This window comes from Pseudonaja textilis, chromosome 1 (assembly GCF_049901715.1).
Source record: "Pseudonaja textilis isolate UNSWEBS1 chromosome 1, rPseTex1.2, whole genome shotgun sequence".
In the NCBI taxonomy this organism is placed as follows: Eukaryota; Metazoa; Chordata; class Lepidosauria; order Squamata; family Elapidae; genus Pseudonaja; species Pseudonaja textilis.
Window position 1 is genome coordinate 79,740,429 of NC_141990.1, and position 16,336 is coordinate 79,756,764.

The 16,336-nt window shown below is 36.0% G+C and overlaps 1 protein-coding gene across 3 annotated transcripts in view; it reads right to left on the minus strand.

The window, feature by feature from the left end:
• SCAF8 (SR-related CTD associated factor 8) overlaps window positions 1-16,336 on the minus strand; it is a 160,305-nt gene that overhangs the window by 84,619 nt on the left and 59,350 nt on the right. For 2 of the 3 annotated variants that reach the window (XM_026705034.2, XM_087939230.1), the window contains exon 21: window positions 22-2,247. The exons of the other annotated variant lie outside the window; for it this stretch is intronic. The gene's annotated coding sequence lies outside the window, so the exon portion shown is untranslated. Of the gene's footprint in view, window positions 1-21; window positions 2,248-16,336 lie in introns of those variants that run through there. 3 annotated transcript variants of the gene reach the window in all.

A 16,336-nucleotide genomic window follows, 5' to 3' on the forward strand; every position in this document is an offset into this window, starting at 1 on the left:
CATCAGACACTTCAGACTGAAAAATGTAAACTTATTTAATTTTCTTTTTCTTAATGCTCTATTTAGCCACAAAGAATTATTCATTAGATGGACAATACTATAACTGCATGACTACACAAGCATAACTTGGCAAATTCAAATTACACTTAAGAAATGCCTTGTGTTAAATAATATGAACACAATTAGAAATCATATCCTAGAACTTAACACCCTGGTGTATAAAGTCAGGCACACATTTGTAATGTTTTCCTCAGCTAAAACATTATTCATGTATTCCTTTCTCCTAAGAATATTCATTGCTCCAAACATTTATTCAATAATGTCTCCTAGGAGTCTGTTGAGCTCTACTGATTCATTATTTTTCTTTAATAGATCGAAAGAGCTTAATTGAACTATTAGGGGAAAATACATAGACTTCAATGTAGTAAAATACCACTATTAAAATCAATTCAAGTGTGGCTATTTTTTTTAAAAAAAGTGGTAGTTGACTCCAATAAAGCCTTCATCCTATTACAGAACACAGAGACATAATGTAGTTGTGTTTGAAAGCCCACATTTTTTTTGTCCGTGATAAAAAACTAAATTAGAATTTCGATAAAGACGCGCACAAATCAAGAGCCATAAATGGAGGAACCAGAGCAGTAGAAGTATTAGACGAACAGCACTATGGATGGTGGTGGTAGCTGGAACATGGGCATGTGCAAGTAACAACTCGCTCTTCAAAAGCTCAGCTTTGATATTGACAATACAGCTGTGTACCAAGTTCTACATTTTTTAATAATAAAATTCAATAGAACATCGATTTTCACTGTGTGGGTGGCTATGCTGTTGCTTATTATTACTGTAATGGCAAGGTACCTAAAATGAGTAGGTTTTATGCAACGCTTCCCAAGCGGCTGCTCTCAAAATCGGCTAGAATTACAATTCCCTGCTAGCATCATGAATAGTCAAGGGAGCTGGGGATTTTGTGGTTGCCATCTCAACAAATAGAAAGAGCATCAGATCAGAGGAGGTTAGGGTTAAGGTATTATCATGGTACAGTGAGGAGGTCAAACTGTACGATCAATTTTTTTTTATTGTTAGACAAGTCCAAAGCTCTGGTCACCATGCAAGTACAGCATAAGGGGAATGGTTTGGCTGACGTTTCCACGAGATCATAAGCCACAACCTTTTGAAGAACTGTCCCATTACTTCTCAGAGAAAAGAAGCTTAAGAGAGACAGAAGCTGCCCTGCATGTGGTGCATAACCACATTACTTTTTTCCCTCTCTAAAGCTGATCAGTAAATCAGGTCTACATGTTTGAACCTGGAATGTAGATAAAGCTTTGAGCTTACTGAGGTCATTGTTTTAAGTGTCCACCGAGTGCCTTTTAAAATGAATTCATTATAATTTTTCATTTCATCATCAATGACTTCTATTTGGACCTCACTTTTTCAAGGTTAACAAAAAACTAAAAAGTTGATTGAGGACAAGTACTGGCTCTGCAATTTTATTTTTCATATTCTTCTAAAATTCTGAAGGCTTTGGGATTCAAGAATCTAAAAAGGCTCAGGTCTTCTCAACCCTTCTTCAAGACTTTCTGTGTAACAGATTAAGTGCTTATGGACTGATATACTCAAAGACTGCAGAACATGTAGTTTGACATTGACCACTTGCTGATGGAAATATCTAGAACCAAGGGTGTATCCTTAATGCAGGATCTATACAGTGACTGCACATATGGTGTTACATCAAATGGAACTTCTTAGGGACACATTTCAAAATGTCTCATCCAAAAGCAAAACCACTAAGTATTTTTCTTGCAACACATCCTTTGACTGATAACATTAGAAGATATGGGTGTAGTTATAATTTACAGTCCAGTGTTATCTTCTGATCCTGCAGAAGAGCTTTTCTCTCTACTGGATGCAAAAACTTTTAATTGAGCAAATAATCCTCAAAAACATAGGAAAAAAGAGTATCCTTTAAAAAAAACTCATGGAGTTTATTGCTTTCAATTTATAAAATTAAGCCTGCTCCAGACAGGTAATACTGGTAAATATGTTTGCAATCTCTATTTTTTAAAGAATCAGAATGTGTGTTTTGGCACACATTGCTTCCTCAATTCGTAAGGCCAGGTTCCTTCCTTATAATACTTCAGAATCAAGTTGCGATGTGGTGCCCATTAGAACACTGAAGTACTTCTCATTTAAGTCTGCCGAGCCCAGCATACGGTAAAGTTGCCACAACCTCCTTCATCATATTGCCTGTTGACAAAAGGAATAATTACTAGTCGACACAGGTTTGACTTTTAAAAGAATCAATTCCCAAAATACAGAGACACTAACAGTCAAAGAAAAATTTAGAGTACCTTTGAATTCACACATTTTTTTTTTCAAGCAGCTTCCTAAAATACCATGAACTTTGATGAATATTATTATAATAACTATCCCACACTAAATTCAATAATTATTCTGCTTACTTTTCTTAACAAAATTACTTTTGATATCCAAATGCAGTGGTTGCTAAGTGAGACAGTTGTTAACTGAGGTTTCCTCCCATTGTACGGCCTTTCATTCCGCAGTGGTTAAGGGAATCACTGCAGTTGTTAAATTAATAATACAGTTGTTAAATGGCTTCCCCATTGACTTTGCTTGTCAGAAGGTCACAAAAGACGATCACATTATCCTGGGCCACCGCAACCATCTATAAGTATGAATCAGTTGCCAAGTGTCCAAATTTTGATCACATGGCCATGGGAATGCTGCAATGGTTATAAGTATGAAAAATGGTCAGGCACTTTTTTCAGTGCTGTTGTAACTTCAAACAATCACGAAATGTTATAAGTCAAGGACTACCTGTATAAGGCATTTACTTTTTTTATTTTTACCTGTAGAATTCTTGTGAAAATAAAATAATCTCAACACTGAACAAAATAAATTAATGATGTATTTCCTTGGCTTGAAATAAGAAATTTGTGGGGAATGCGACTGTGAAAGTCACATAAGATACAGGCATTACAGTACTCCAACTTTAACTCTACCTGCAATTCTGCAACAATGCAAGCCTATCCATTTTACTTTAAAGCATGATTGTCCAACCTATTGGCTTGCCTGGGTTGCACTGAGTGAAGAGGAATTGTCTTGGGCTGCATATAAACTATATAATAGAGTTAATGTATATAAATAACAAATTTCATTTTTTATATATTTGTTATCTTGTGAGGCCACAAGCTGCCCAGGGCTGTGGGATGGACATACCTGCTTTGAAGTGTGAATTATTAAGTCCAGGCAGTTGTAAAACTTCTGTCTAAACCATTCGAATGTATCATTATTTGAGAAGAAAGTCCTTAAGTATTGATCCAGCATGTTAAGGCTCAATGAATCAATAAAAATCTGCTTGTCAGACCAATGCAACCATAGAGAGGCTTGTCAATCAGAGTTAGTTATTTCTGCTGCTCTAAAGCCCTACATAGCTGAAATATCAGAAGTACACCATGATAAATTTAATGTAACAAACTGGAGTGTAGGGAAAATTTTCTTAGATTTCTTTCCAAATTGGCAAAGTGCTAAAATGCCCATTCAAAGGAAGGAAAATTTAAGGAAACTTCCTGCAATGCAATGAACGCCCACTATGAATTACATATACAAATGTGATAAATGCTAAATGCATTTATTTGAAGTTGCACGTATAAAACACAAGACAGATCATGCTTGCAAGATTTCTCTTCGAGCAGAACAATGTAAGACTCATTTCTATTTTAAATCTAGAGCACTACTTGCTATCCCCCTTCTTGCTACCTCAAATATTTCAAAGTGCATAAACATGGTGTAACTTGGAAAATATTAAGATGGATTAAAACTGCAAGATTAATTTTATACACATAGGCCATTGACTTAGGAAAGCTGTACTTTCGATTCTCTGAACAGCCTTTTCATCCTAGAACACACTGTCATAAAACATGATGGAATCATGCTTGAGCATTACAATTTGGTGCACGCTGGCTATAGAAGTGGAAATGCAAAGATTATTATCTTATTGCTTGGACTTATCAGAGGAACAGTAGTAAAATAGCAAGATCACCATCAGTGCAAGGCAGTACAGGATTTACAGTTAGAAGTGTTGAAACAGAACAGACCGAGGGGAAATCTCTGAGCAAAGAGAGCTAAAGATGAAATAAATGGCCCTTCTGGTCTATGTATCTGTTTAAAGGCCTCCAGAAGAATGTTTAAACAGAAATCAAACAATGAAATCAGTAAGGCTGGAGACATAATAGGTTTACGCAGATAATCAACACAGATGTCATGAAAAGATTGTTTGCAACATTTTTGCATCCATTTCACATTCATTCTCAACATTTCCCCAGATGACAAGTAAAACAAAGCCACTGCAGCCCTGTTTAGAACCTCAAGTGAAATAGCTCACTGACAATTTTGGGCCATTTCATACTAAATAAAGTGCTTTTCATAATGCTGTTCTCATCACATAAATCAGGGGTCGGCAAACTTTTTGGATCAATTATGAGCATGAATAATGGATGCTGTAATTGCTACAAGGGCTTCGTCATTTAAAAATACCTGCTTTGGGAGCACAAAAGTTAAAAAAGAGAAACAATCGACTTGTGGAATGTTGGGAGACCTAAGAAGAGGCTCCACATGTTTATCTCTGGCTTTGGAATTCCCAAAATGAATCTACCTCTGAAGATGAAATTAAAATTTATATCTTTCCGAAATTACCAAACTGCTATTGTTCAGACAACAAAGCATTCTAACTCAAGACATATTGCGGAATCATGACTATTGTGGATTTCTTACTGAAACACATTCACAATTGAGGGTGCTTGATGCTCCTTGAGCTTGCTTGTTTTCTTGCAGACATTTCATTATCCAAACTAGGTAACATCATCAATGCACTGATGACGTTACCTGGTTTGGATAATGAAATGTATACAAGAAAATAACCAAGCTCAGAGAACACCAAGGACAGGAGTGGGATTCAATTTTTTTTTACTACCGGTTCTGTGGGCGTGGCTTGGTGGGTGTGGCAGGGGAAGGACACTGTAAAATCTCCAGTCAGTTGCCAGTTCTCTGAAATACTCCAAATTTCCGCTACTGGTTCTCCAGAACTGGTCAGAACCTGCTGAATACCACCTCTGACCAAGGACCCCTTGTGTCAACCCTGAGCTACAAATATTCTCCTTTATTGGTGCATTCACAATTCTCTAAGTAGCTATGAACATTCATTGGCTTCAATACCACCGAATAAGAGAAGCGTGTTTGTAGAAAACAGTAAGAAATCACCATGAAAGGACATTATTTGCATGCGGAGGGTCCACAGTTCTGTTAAGAAGGCATTAAAGAGGAGGAATTAAGAAAAGGATCCCTCTCAGCCAGATGGCTGGGCAAGATGGACCAACTGGCTTGCTTGGTACAAAAGGAGCAAAGAAGAAATCAACCATCTTTCTTGTTATCAGAAGGACTCTAAAATATTGCATCTGATTCTTTAAACCAGACTGTGGATATGTTCTAAGAAGAGGTCTCTTTTTTCCAGTCAGTTACATCACTAGTTCAACTCTAGGTAATTAAAGTCAGCATAACCAAAAGAGGCTCTGTTAAATTTAATTACTGCTGGGCATAAGCAAAAGAAACCCTATACTGCCAGAAATCAAAGTATCTGGTATGTAGGAGAAGACCTTCCTCTGTGTGGTTTCTAGGCTATGGAATACTCTCTTACCCACTTTCCCCTTGATTTTTTATGGAAATTAACCATACAGTGCTTTTCCTTGCCAACCTTCTCTTCTTTACATTACATTATTTCAATATTCATGTCTTGCTTCCTGCACATTTTGTAAGTTCAAGTTTTAACTTGCACCAATGCTTGTTCTTGGCTGCTTTTTTATGTAATCAGTCACTACATGCTGTTATGTATATGTAAATGACGTAGTTGGGTTGACAATATATAAACTACAAATATATGCGTTTGTAGCTTTAAGGAAAAATACTGTAATGTATTATGCTGTGTTCTGGTTGGTTAATTATGCTACAAGTTGCCATAAGAGGAAGCTATAGATCATGGTTTAATTCTCTTTCTCTTTTTCACTGATGATCTCTCTTAATACTGATACTGACTGACTATGGGCTGATACTGACTAACCCTATTTATTTTGATATTCTGTTGATATCGAAGGTTATTTGTTGTATTATGGTTTGATATTTGTCTGCTGTAAAAGACATGGAACCAGTAAGAAGACTTTATTACTGGATGTACGAAGACTTTATAACTGGATATTTCTGGACTGTTAAAAGCATGTATGACATGGAGTGTTTATTGGACTGAGCTATTTCTTCAAGTAAACATTAATACAACTTGTTCAACTCTGTGTGACTGTATATTTCTTCATAACTGTTCTCATAAACCGTTTTCCATGTGCATATCCTTTTTATACAAGGGTTACTCTGCACATATCCTAACACATGCTTTTCTTCTTCAACAGTTGGTTTGACTTGAAGTAAACCTCTGATCCAATTCTGCAGGATAGTTATAGTCTATCCCAGTGGCGGCAAAATTTTTCGGCACCAAGTGCCAAAACAGGAGCACATGCGTGAATGCCAAAAGCCAAAAGAGCAGATCGCTGATGCACGTGTATGGGAGCGCCGGAAACTGGAAGCTTAGCTTCCCAGCGTGTGCATGAGCACCAGCCACCTGGTCTAATATGCATGCACGCATGAAGACCAGCTGGCCGGTGTGCGGAGGCATGCTGGGGAGCTGCTCTTCCGGTTTCTGGTGCTCCTGCACATGCAAAGACCAGCTGACCAGCGCACACATGCATGCTCTTCCAGTTTCTGGTGCTCCCGTGCATGCCAAGACCAGATAGTCCAGAAGAGCAATGGGCAATGACTGGCGTGCCCAGAGAGGTGGCTCTATATGCCACTTCCGGCACACGTGGCATAGGTTCACCATCACAGGTCTATCTGTATTACTACAGGGATGTAATGCATAGTGAATAGTCATTAGCTTTCTTGTTTTGGGGGGCCAAACTGTCCAGTTCTGCTTGTGTCCAGTTAATATTTCTAGCAGTATATCATGTGACAGGAATGGACTGGGTATTGACAGCTTTAATGGTGTGTCCAGCATTCAACTTTGCCTTTATCAGTTTTCTCACTCTTTGGATTATTCTTTATTAATCACATTTTTATCTTGTCCATGCTTGATGTTATTCAATTGTAAAATGTGCAGATACTTGTAGACTTCATCTTGATGGTTCCTGATGGTTTGGCCATTCAACATTTAAATTCTATTATTATTGTGATTTAACCTTAATTCATTGCTACTGTAGAACATTTCTCTTGGCCAAATTCCATTGCTATAAGTGTGCTAAAAATTCTTACACTATTTGCAACCACCAATCCTGTCTTCTGCTATATCATTTTTTCTCTAAATGTTATATGTTTTCATTCACACCAGCTGTTTCTAATCACCTGATGATCCAACTATGTAGTCAACCAAACAACTTTTCATAATTAATCCAGACCATAGATAAATTTGTTTTTTTCACAGTTTGCAATTTTCCAAAACCATTTCCTCAATCAGAGGTTGATTTTTCCTTTTATTTCCTTTCTGTTCTACTAGAAGGATGTTATAATCTTCTTACATTATCTTGAATATGTCTGTGAGTAATTTAAACATTGACACAAGGATGTTATTGGCCTATAGTTTCCTGATGTTATCCCTTTTGTTGGGACTTTTTGACTCAAACAAGTTTTCCCAGTTATTGATCAGTCACTGATGTCTTCTTCATATAAGACTTCATTAAATCGTTTAGCTATAATTGTATGTAAGCTTTCAAATATTTGAGCCAAAAGTCATGCAATGAATCATTTCCAGTTTTTAATCCTTTTTACTTGATTTTTATCCATTTCTGCTATTATTAGTACTTCCATTTGACTTTTATTAAATTCATCCTCAAATTCTTTTATCCATTCAGAATGTTTATTATACAGGTATTTCTCGAGTTACGACCACAATTGAGCCCAAAATTTATGTTGCTAAGTGAAACGTTTGTTAAGTGAGTTTGTCCAATTTCATTACTTTTCTTGCCACGGTTGTTAAGTGAATCACTGCATTTGTTAAGTTGGTAACATGTAAAGTGAATCTGGATTTCCCATTGATTTTGCTGAGTAGAAGGTTGTAAAATGTGATCATATGACCCAAGGACACTGCAACCGTCATAAATACGAACCAGTTGCTAAGCATCTGAATTTTGACCATGTAACCATGGGGATGCTGTAACTTTCATAAGTGTGAAAAACGGTCATAAGTCACTTTTTTCAGAACCATTGTAGATCTTTCCAAAACTGGATTGTTTCTTTTTTGTTTGATTTTTCCATTTTCAGAATTTCTAGGGCCATTTATACTTTTGTACAATTGTGTCTGGTGTGTTAGAAATAGCTGATTTTGTATAAATTGAATGATTTATGCCTCATAGTGGCATAAATCACGGGTCGCCAACCTTTTGGACCTCAGGGATCATGAAACTCATTATTTTAAATCCCGGGGACCACTAATGTGAATTTTGACTGACGTGGCTTGCTGATATTGGTGGGAGGGAGAAGGAGGGGGGGGGGGGAGAGGAGAGGGAGAGAGAGAGAGAGAGAGAGAGGGAGAGAGATCCGATCTAACCTCGAGGGCTGGTGATTTTCTTTCTCTCTGTTCCTCACACCTCCTCCAAGGCAGCCCCATTCCTAGCCTGCTTTTGAGCTCCCTTCTCAAGATTCATGCAAGGAAAGCAGAAGAAGTCTTCCTTTCTCCCCCACAAACTCCGCCATAAATGAATCCAGTGCAGCAGGAAGCCTTGCAGGGTCCCAAAGACTAATTTCTGGAGGAGTTTGGGGGAGAGAAAGAAAGACTTTTGCTGCTTTGTTCGCATGCAGCCAAAAGCAGAAGGAAGAAGCAGAAGAAGCAACTCAGTGGCCAGGCAAGTTCCCCCTTCCGCTCTTTCCCCCCTCCCCTCACTACCTCGTGTCGTTCCTAATGCAAGCGACGCAAGCCTTGTGTTCCCGCGGGCCATGTGGGTGGCGCAGCCTTGTGTTCCCCACAACCACTGAACAAGTGATAGTTATGACCAATCCTCATATTTATGGTCATTCCAGCATCTCTGTTGTCACATAATCATGGTCCAGGTGCTCAGTACCTGGCTTGCAGTAACAATATTGCAGTGTCCTCCAGTCATGCGATTGTAATTTGTGATCTTTCCTGCCAGCATCTAACAAGGAACGTCAATGGGCAAGCTGGCAGGAAGTTGGGATCACGTGAAGTCCTTACTTAATGACCAGTGTAATCCTCATTTAGTGACTGCAGCTGAGACTGCTAAGGGGGTGGTCACATGGATTTTCAATATAGAACTGTATTGCTTAATGACAAAGTTTTCTGTCCCAATTAGCAACATTAAGCAACATCAAAAGTGAAGATCATCCTATCCTAAATATGCATTCTCCCTTAATCTAGCTATGCAGCTAGAATACTGTTGGAATACTGGTATAAAATGACTTTTTAATATAGAGCAACAATTTGTTGGTTTTGCACAAAACACTGGCAAGCACTAAGTTTAAAAATCAGATAGTTAGCCTAGCACCATGGCTCATTGAACATAGGATCTTACTTAAAAGTAAATTTTAACAAAAGTAAATATACACGGGTCTAACAATCTATATTTCACAAAAATGAAATCAATTCAAAATAATTCTGTGCTGGGAACATTTTCTGAATGAATGTCATCAATATAAAACACATAGTATAATACTACAGTATTACTGAACTTTTGTATCCTGTGTTGGGAGCAGAATTTTTCAAGAGCAAAAGTTGAAATGTTATTCAGACATAGTACAAAGGAAAATATTAAGTTTCAATTAGGTTTCATTGAGACAACACAATGGTTATATGATTTACTTTATTTTATGTATGATCTATTTTACAATTCTTTTACAGAATTAAATAATACATTTTCAATTAATGAAAATTGAAGTAGATGAGTTATTGATGCAATGCCCAATTTTTTAGAATATACATCGATACGAAAGAACTCTAGAGAAGATGCCTTTTAAATTCTACTCTATTATGTCCCAAAAGAAATAAACCTCATTTAGACTAATTATGTTTTTTTAAAAAAATCTCCTAACAGGTTTAGGAACCAAGCCTCTGCCTCTACTGATTTTATGTGAAGACTAAAATCAGACTAAATGTAGTGATGTTTCACAGCACATAAATGGATCAAAAATATGCTATTAGGCCAGCCTGGAACTCTAAACAGCTGCTTAATTAAATCTTATATATAAATTGCCTAATAATAATTCTTCCTAGGTAATTTTTCAGTTATTTTTCACTCTCGTTTTATCAACTATTTTGTATTAATCTAAAATAGAATCTGAAGTACAGTGTAATTCTATTTTATACAAGAATACTCCTATAATTAAGGAGAATTCCTCTCTTCTATGGAAGGGAGAAAGATGACAAGTTAAATGTTTAAACTATTTTAATATGACATTTTAGGTTCCCTTAGCCATTCCTGTAAATTAGACTCAGTAAGATGTTGAGAGAAGTCTAATAATTACTACCCAGTGCTGAGGTGAAATATGATTGAAAAACATCACATTCTTATGTATACATGAGATCAATTAAGAAAGATCATGCCTTGGCACCTGATTCATTCTTGTAATGGAATAAATACATTGCAATTTTTAGGGAAAGAAACAATTTGTACAGGATCATGGTAAGATCTCACCATGTGAAGGCAACAAAGGTTTGAAAAACTTTTTTCTAACCGTAGGAACATTCATGTTAAAAATTGGTGCTATATTTGTAAGTACATTTTATGGTATAATCCATACAGGACTGCTGAGAAGTTCCCAGGCTCGCTTTTAGAAAAGCTTATATAAGATTAACAATTACATCTGAAATTGCTTTGGCCAATTGTCTAATTTTTGTTCTTCCATCCCCTTTTGTCTCCTCAACTGCAATTCCTTCTGCTACCTGGCATTCTGTAGCCAAAGTCAGGACAAAGAATTATGTAACTTGTAGTTACAATAATGCAAATAATGCTTTATATAATTTTTTTCAATCCAGTTGTAGGATTTTAATGGTTGAAAGGAGAAAAACATCTATACAGCAGTAAGCGGCGGTACTGTTGCGACTGAGGCTTTAAGAGTTTGCTGTGCATTACCAAAAGTAGTGAGCCTTGAGTCTGTAACTCATTCAACTGTCTGAATTTTTTTGGAAGAGCATGTTGTATGGCTACAGAATCTAAACAGAGTATGGTGAAAGCTTTTGTTTGCCTAGCAGTGTAGCATTTTAAGTGCAATAAATCAACAAATGCTTAAAATAGCGAATCTTCTGGTACAGAGCGGCTCCTGTTTTCAGATCTGGAAAATGTAATCTAAAAATTGTGAACATAACCATGAAAATGCATGGAGGCAAATATGCTTGCTGCAATATGGATAAATTTACTATAAGGTGATTGGAGACTTTATGCACAGCCTGCTGTTCAAACTCTGCAAATGAAGCAGTGTTATTTGCATCCAGGCAATTCAATTAATTCAGTAAACCATTGTTCAGTTACTTGAGTTACTTGTGGAAACAAAGCTATTATAAATTGCTTAGAAATTGGACAATAGCTGGCTATGGATCTGGCTATGTATGTTATTATTTAACATTAGTGAAAAGTTTATAACTTTTAATTTTATCCAGAATAAACTGGATCATAAAAAATTTAACTCAGAGTCAAATCAATATTTTTAATACAGGAATAAAAATGATTAATATAGAAGGGCTAATCATTTCTCACTTAGATTAGAACGTGGGTCTAAATTAAAACAACCCTTATTATTTCAAATCTGCAGTTGTTTTTCTGTCTAATGTTTAAATAATAGCATATGTTGGTAGGTAGTTGACATTCTTATTATTCTGCCAAATCAATCTTCTGCATACTGTTCTCAGTATCACACAGCCGACGTATGCAGTGAGCCCAAACTATCTATAGTCTAGAATACATAATTGTTTATAAAGTAAAAAAAAAAGTCACAGTTCTAAGTACAAACGCAATATAAGCAGAAAGAGAAGTGGTAAGATTGCAAAGATGATCACATCTGATATTGGGACCCACTGCAAAAGGACCCACCCAGCTTTGGGTCACGCTAGTAGTATTCAACCCAATTCAATGCTTGGATTTTGAGGGACATTTGGGAGAAAACAAATTCTGTTTCTTAAAAGGTCTAGCATGTAAAAATATAAATGGCTGTAATACATTTTTATGTATTGTTTATGTAAACTAGACAATTATAATGTGATTAAATATATCAAACATCGTAGAAATCAATGAAAAGATTTCAAGTTATGTTCTTTTAAATGCTTATTTAACGCAAGTGCAAATATCAGAAGTAAATGTCCTTGCTGAATAAAATGAAGGCATAAATGATTAAATCATGAGTTTTGCTTATAAAGTAAATCAGTTACCATCCCAAGCAAAGCTGCAAACACTGTTCATGATATATGGTCAGATAGATGAGATACTGGGCAACATTAAGTTACAATGAGAATTGGAAAACTAAAGATGAGTCCTTCAATCTCATGGCCGCAATGCTTGATTGGAGCAGCCACTGATAGTCTGACAGCAAGAGTTTCTCTCATTTGAAACAGATATGTTGTTGATAAAACCCCAAACCAAAGCATTTTTGGCTTTTGATGTTATCTTTTGTAAAGCAATGGATTTTTAGAGAACCAGAGTGAGAACAGGCCTTCTCAAAACCAGAATCAAAACACTGAATTCAGATCTATTGGCTTCATTGTGGGAAAATGAAAGAATTACTATCCAGTTCTGTAGGTGGTCTGGGTTTCAAGAAAACCCAACACATGCCTCTAGTACGAAAGTAGGACTATTCCATTAATTTTGCTAGCTTCTTTTGATTCTTCTTTTCTGCAAAATTTCCATTTAAACTGATTATTCCAGAAAAACTGAAGCTTTCAGAAATAGTGTGTAAGCCAGTCATTTTCTTTTTTTCTCTTTGCATTGCATCTTTTAGATACTAGGTCTGATGGCAGGGATAGTAGTTGCTATTGTTTTCAGGTAGGAATAAGTTAAAATCAGAGGTGGTATTTGGCAGGTTCTGACCAGTTCTGAAGAACCAGAAGTAGAAATTTTGAGTAGTTTGGAGAACTGGCAAATACCACCTCTGACTGGCCCCGCCCCATCTACTGTCTGCCTCCTGAGTCCCAGATGATTGTCTGGGTCTTCTTTTGTTGTCCTGCAAAGGAGAACGGAGCTGGAAAGCAGGTTAGCGGGGTGGGAAGGGAACGGGATTTTGCAGTAACCTTCTCCCAGGAATAGGGTGGGAATGGAGATTTTGCAGTATCCTTCCCCTACCACGCCCACCAAGCCATGCCCACAGAACCAATAGTAAAAATATTTGAATCCCACCACTGGTTAAAATAGCTTTAAGCTAAGCAATAAAAATAAATAACATGCACATTTTATCTTTATGCAGTATGTGCTCTTCCTGTCCTACTTATTCATGAGCTGCAAGTGATCATACGGAAGCCAGAGGTGATTAAACTGACATTACCTATACAATCTGTATTTTAAAAATGCTGTCAAGGGAACCAAAGAACAGTATTCATGCTATCCCTGATGTCCTGCCTTTGCACAATAGTTTTTGTTGTTGTTGTTGTTTTAATTCTTGCTTCTTTTCTTCTATATCTTTTCCAGTCTCTTATTTGGATGTACTTCAGAATCTTGGCAAGAAGATAGGAAAAAAATGATAAGTATTTCAAATAGTTAAATGAATCTTGCAGTTAGTCATTTGCCAGAGCACAGGGAATAATAATTCCTTTCAGATGAAACGCTAACCAGATGCTCTAATCAAGCAACTGTGTATATGTGGGTGTGTACAAACATGTACGCTTGCAACTTTTCCTGTACTTATTTATACAATATGTGAGGAAATATGTGACAAATGACATTTAATCATGAAACAGATTTCCTTGTATTAAGCTACTATGATTAATTCTTACAATCTGTTCAATTACCAAACAAAAGTCCACATAGATGACAACTCTTAGATATTCCAAGTCATTGCACACAACTCTCATGAGCTGATGTGAAAGCATTGTTAAAGAGCTGAAAGCTCAGCTATCAATACATTCTCAATTTACGGATTAAATCTCGGGTTTTAATTTAATGCAAACATTTGCTACTCCTTTTTAAAAACATCTGTAGCACCAAAATGGGTTATATTACCATATTGGGAGTGGGCTCCAAATTCTCAGTTTTTCGTGATAAGGCAAGCGTGGTGAGTAAAATACAAAATGCAAAGCATAAAGAAGTATGGTCCTGCCATAGTTAGGGCTTCAGGGAAAAAAAGAAGACTTCGAAAGTATAGGCTTTAGGACTCCAAATTTAGAAAGGCCTGCATTTCTACCTTTAAGATTCAAATATTTTCACTTTCTGCACCCTCATACCAAAATGCAAAGTAACCACCACCTTTGGAATAAGAGACTATGAGAGAATCTTCTTGTCACATCTATGCTAAGGTTACATATTAAAAGAATTAAAAATAGGCCTGACTAAGGAATAAAGACAGGCCTAATTAATCTAATGACTACCCAGGTTTAAGAATAGTTAGACGCTCAGTACAGGAAGTCCTCAACTGAGGACCATTCATTTAATGCTAGAAAAAAAAAGAGTGTTATGATTGGTCCTCCTACTTATTACCATTTGGTATTCCTGCTATCATGTGATCAAAATTTGGGTACTTGGCAACTGACATGTAGTTACGAGGTTGCAATATCAAGGATTTGATTGTCATTTGCAATCTTCCCAGAGGCTTTCTGACAAACAAAGTCAACAGTGAAACCAGATTTGTTTCGTGCCAGTGTGATTTGCTTAACAACTGCAACAACAACAACAAAAAGGTTGTAAAAGTGGGCACTACTCACGTAAAGGCAGAATTGCTTACCAATTGAAGTTCTAATTGTAATAATAAGTTGTGGACTATGTATACAATACTGTGTAGCACTTTTGTTTTTCTACATTTTAATTTCAAGGTATGCAACTAATAATATAAAAAGATTCTAGATCTTTAGAGAGATGTTGTGTGACTAACTGTTAGATTAAAACTGGATTCTCACAAGATTGCAATATTTCATCTACTATGATATATACCTAAACTGGTATTACTTTATCAACATATATAGTATTTTATGGTAGGGATTACTATTGTAGATCTATAAGCGTAATACATAATCAAACATTTCTTTCACTATATGCCAAGAACCCAATTCCTTCTAATAATTAACTATTTAAAGAATCTCCCAAGATGACTGGAGTCACTTCAAACCAAAACACTCGCTTCTAGCTTTACCCTTATTTCCCAAAATGTCTCTCGCCCAAAGGTACTCCAAATAAAAGATGCTAGTAGTCTGCCATATAAAGTCTCCTGGATGATCTATTATTAAAGAAAGTATCTGGGAAATAAATTACAGGTTTGTATCTGGACTTGGATAGATTGGCTGCAAGAAGTATAGTTGTGTGGGGCTAGGATGGGTGGAGTAGAACACACAGAGCAAAAGATTATTGAGAGATGAGTAAACGGGGAGAAAATAGGTAGAACAAAAGGGGAATGGAGAAAAAATCATGTGTAAATAAAAATATTTATATAAATGTAGAGAAAAGAAATATATCAAATTTATCATTACCATATCCCCATACAAAAGTTAGTTTTGCATGGTATGAGGGATACTTTTCCACAATTTTTAATTTGCCTATATCCTAGAAAGATTACTGGCTGATGTATACTGTATTAAGGGAAAACTAAGCTATCCTATGCTATATTGTAAGAAAAAGGATGAAGCAAATATTGTTATGTAGTCTTAACTTTACAATGTCATGCCTACTAAATACTAAGTAATTTTTTTTGATCAACGTAGAAAACCTATGTTTCAATACAAAAATACAAAATACAATTAGTATTTTGTACTAACTGTGTGAGTTATCAGTAATAACAAATAAATAAAAACACAAATTTAAGGCAAATGAAGGATTTAAGATTTATAAAAGTGTTGGTTCTATCAGTCAACTTTTAATTCTATGTATTTTGGATTTCTCTCTTTTCCTTTAACTAACTGGCAGATAAAAGCATATAATCTAAAATCTTTCAATGATGTAATTTGATTTTTTTGCTTTCTATTTTTCACTGTTAAAATGAATGGAAGTAATAATAAAATCTTAAAAGTATTTTCCAAGATATAGATGCTGCATTTGGGGTAATTTTTTTGGAAAAGAATTCTAGGGTTGAGTTTGTAAAAATAACA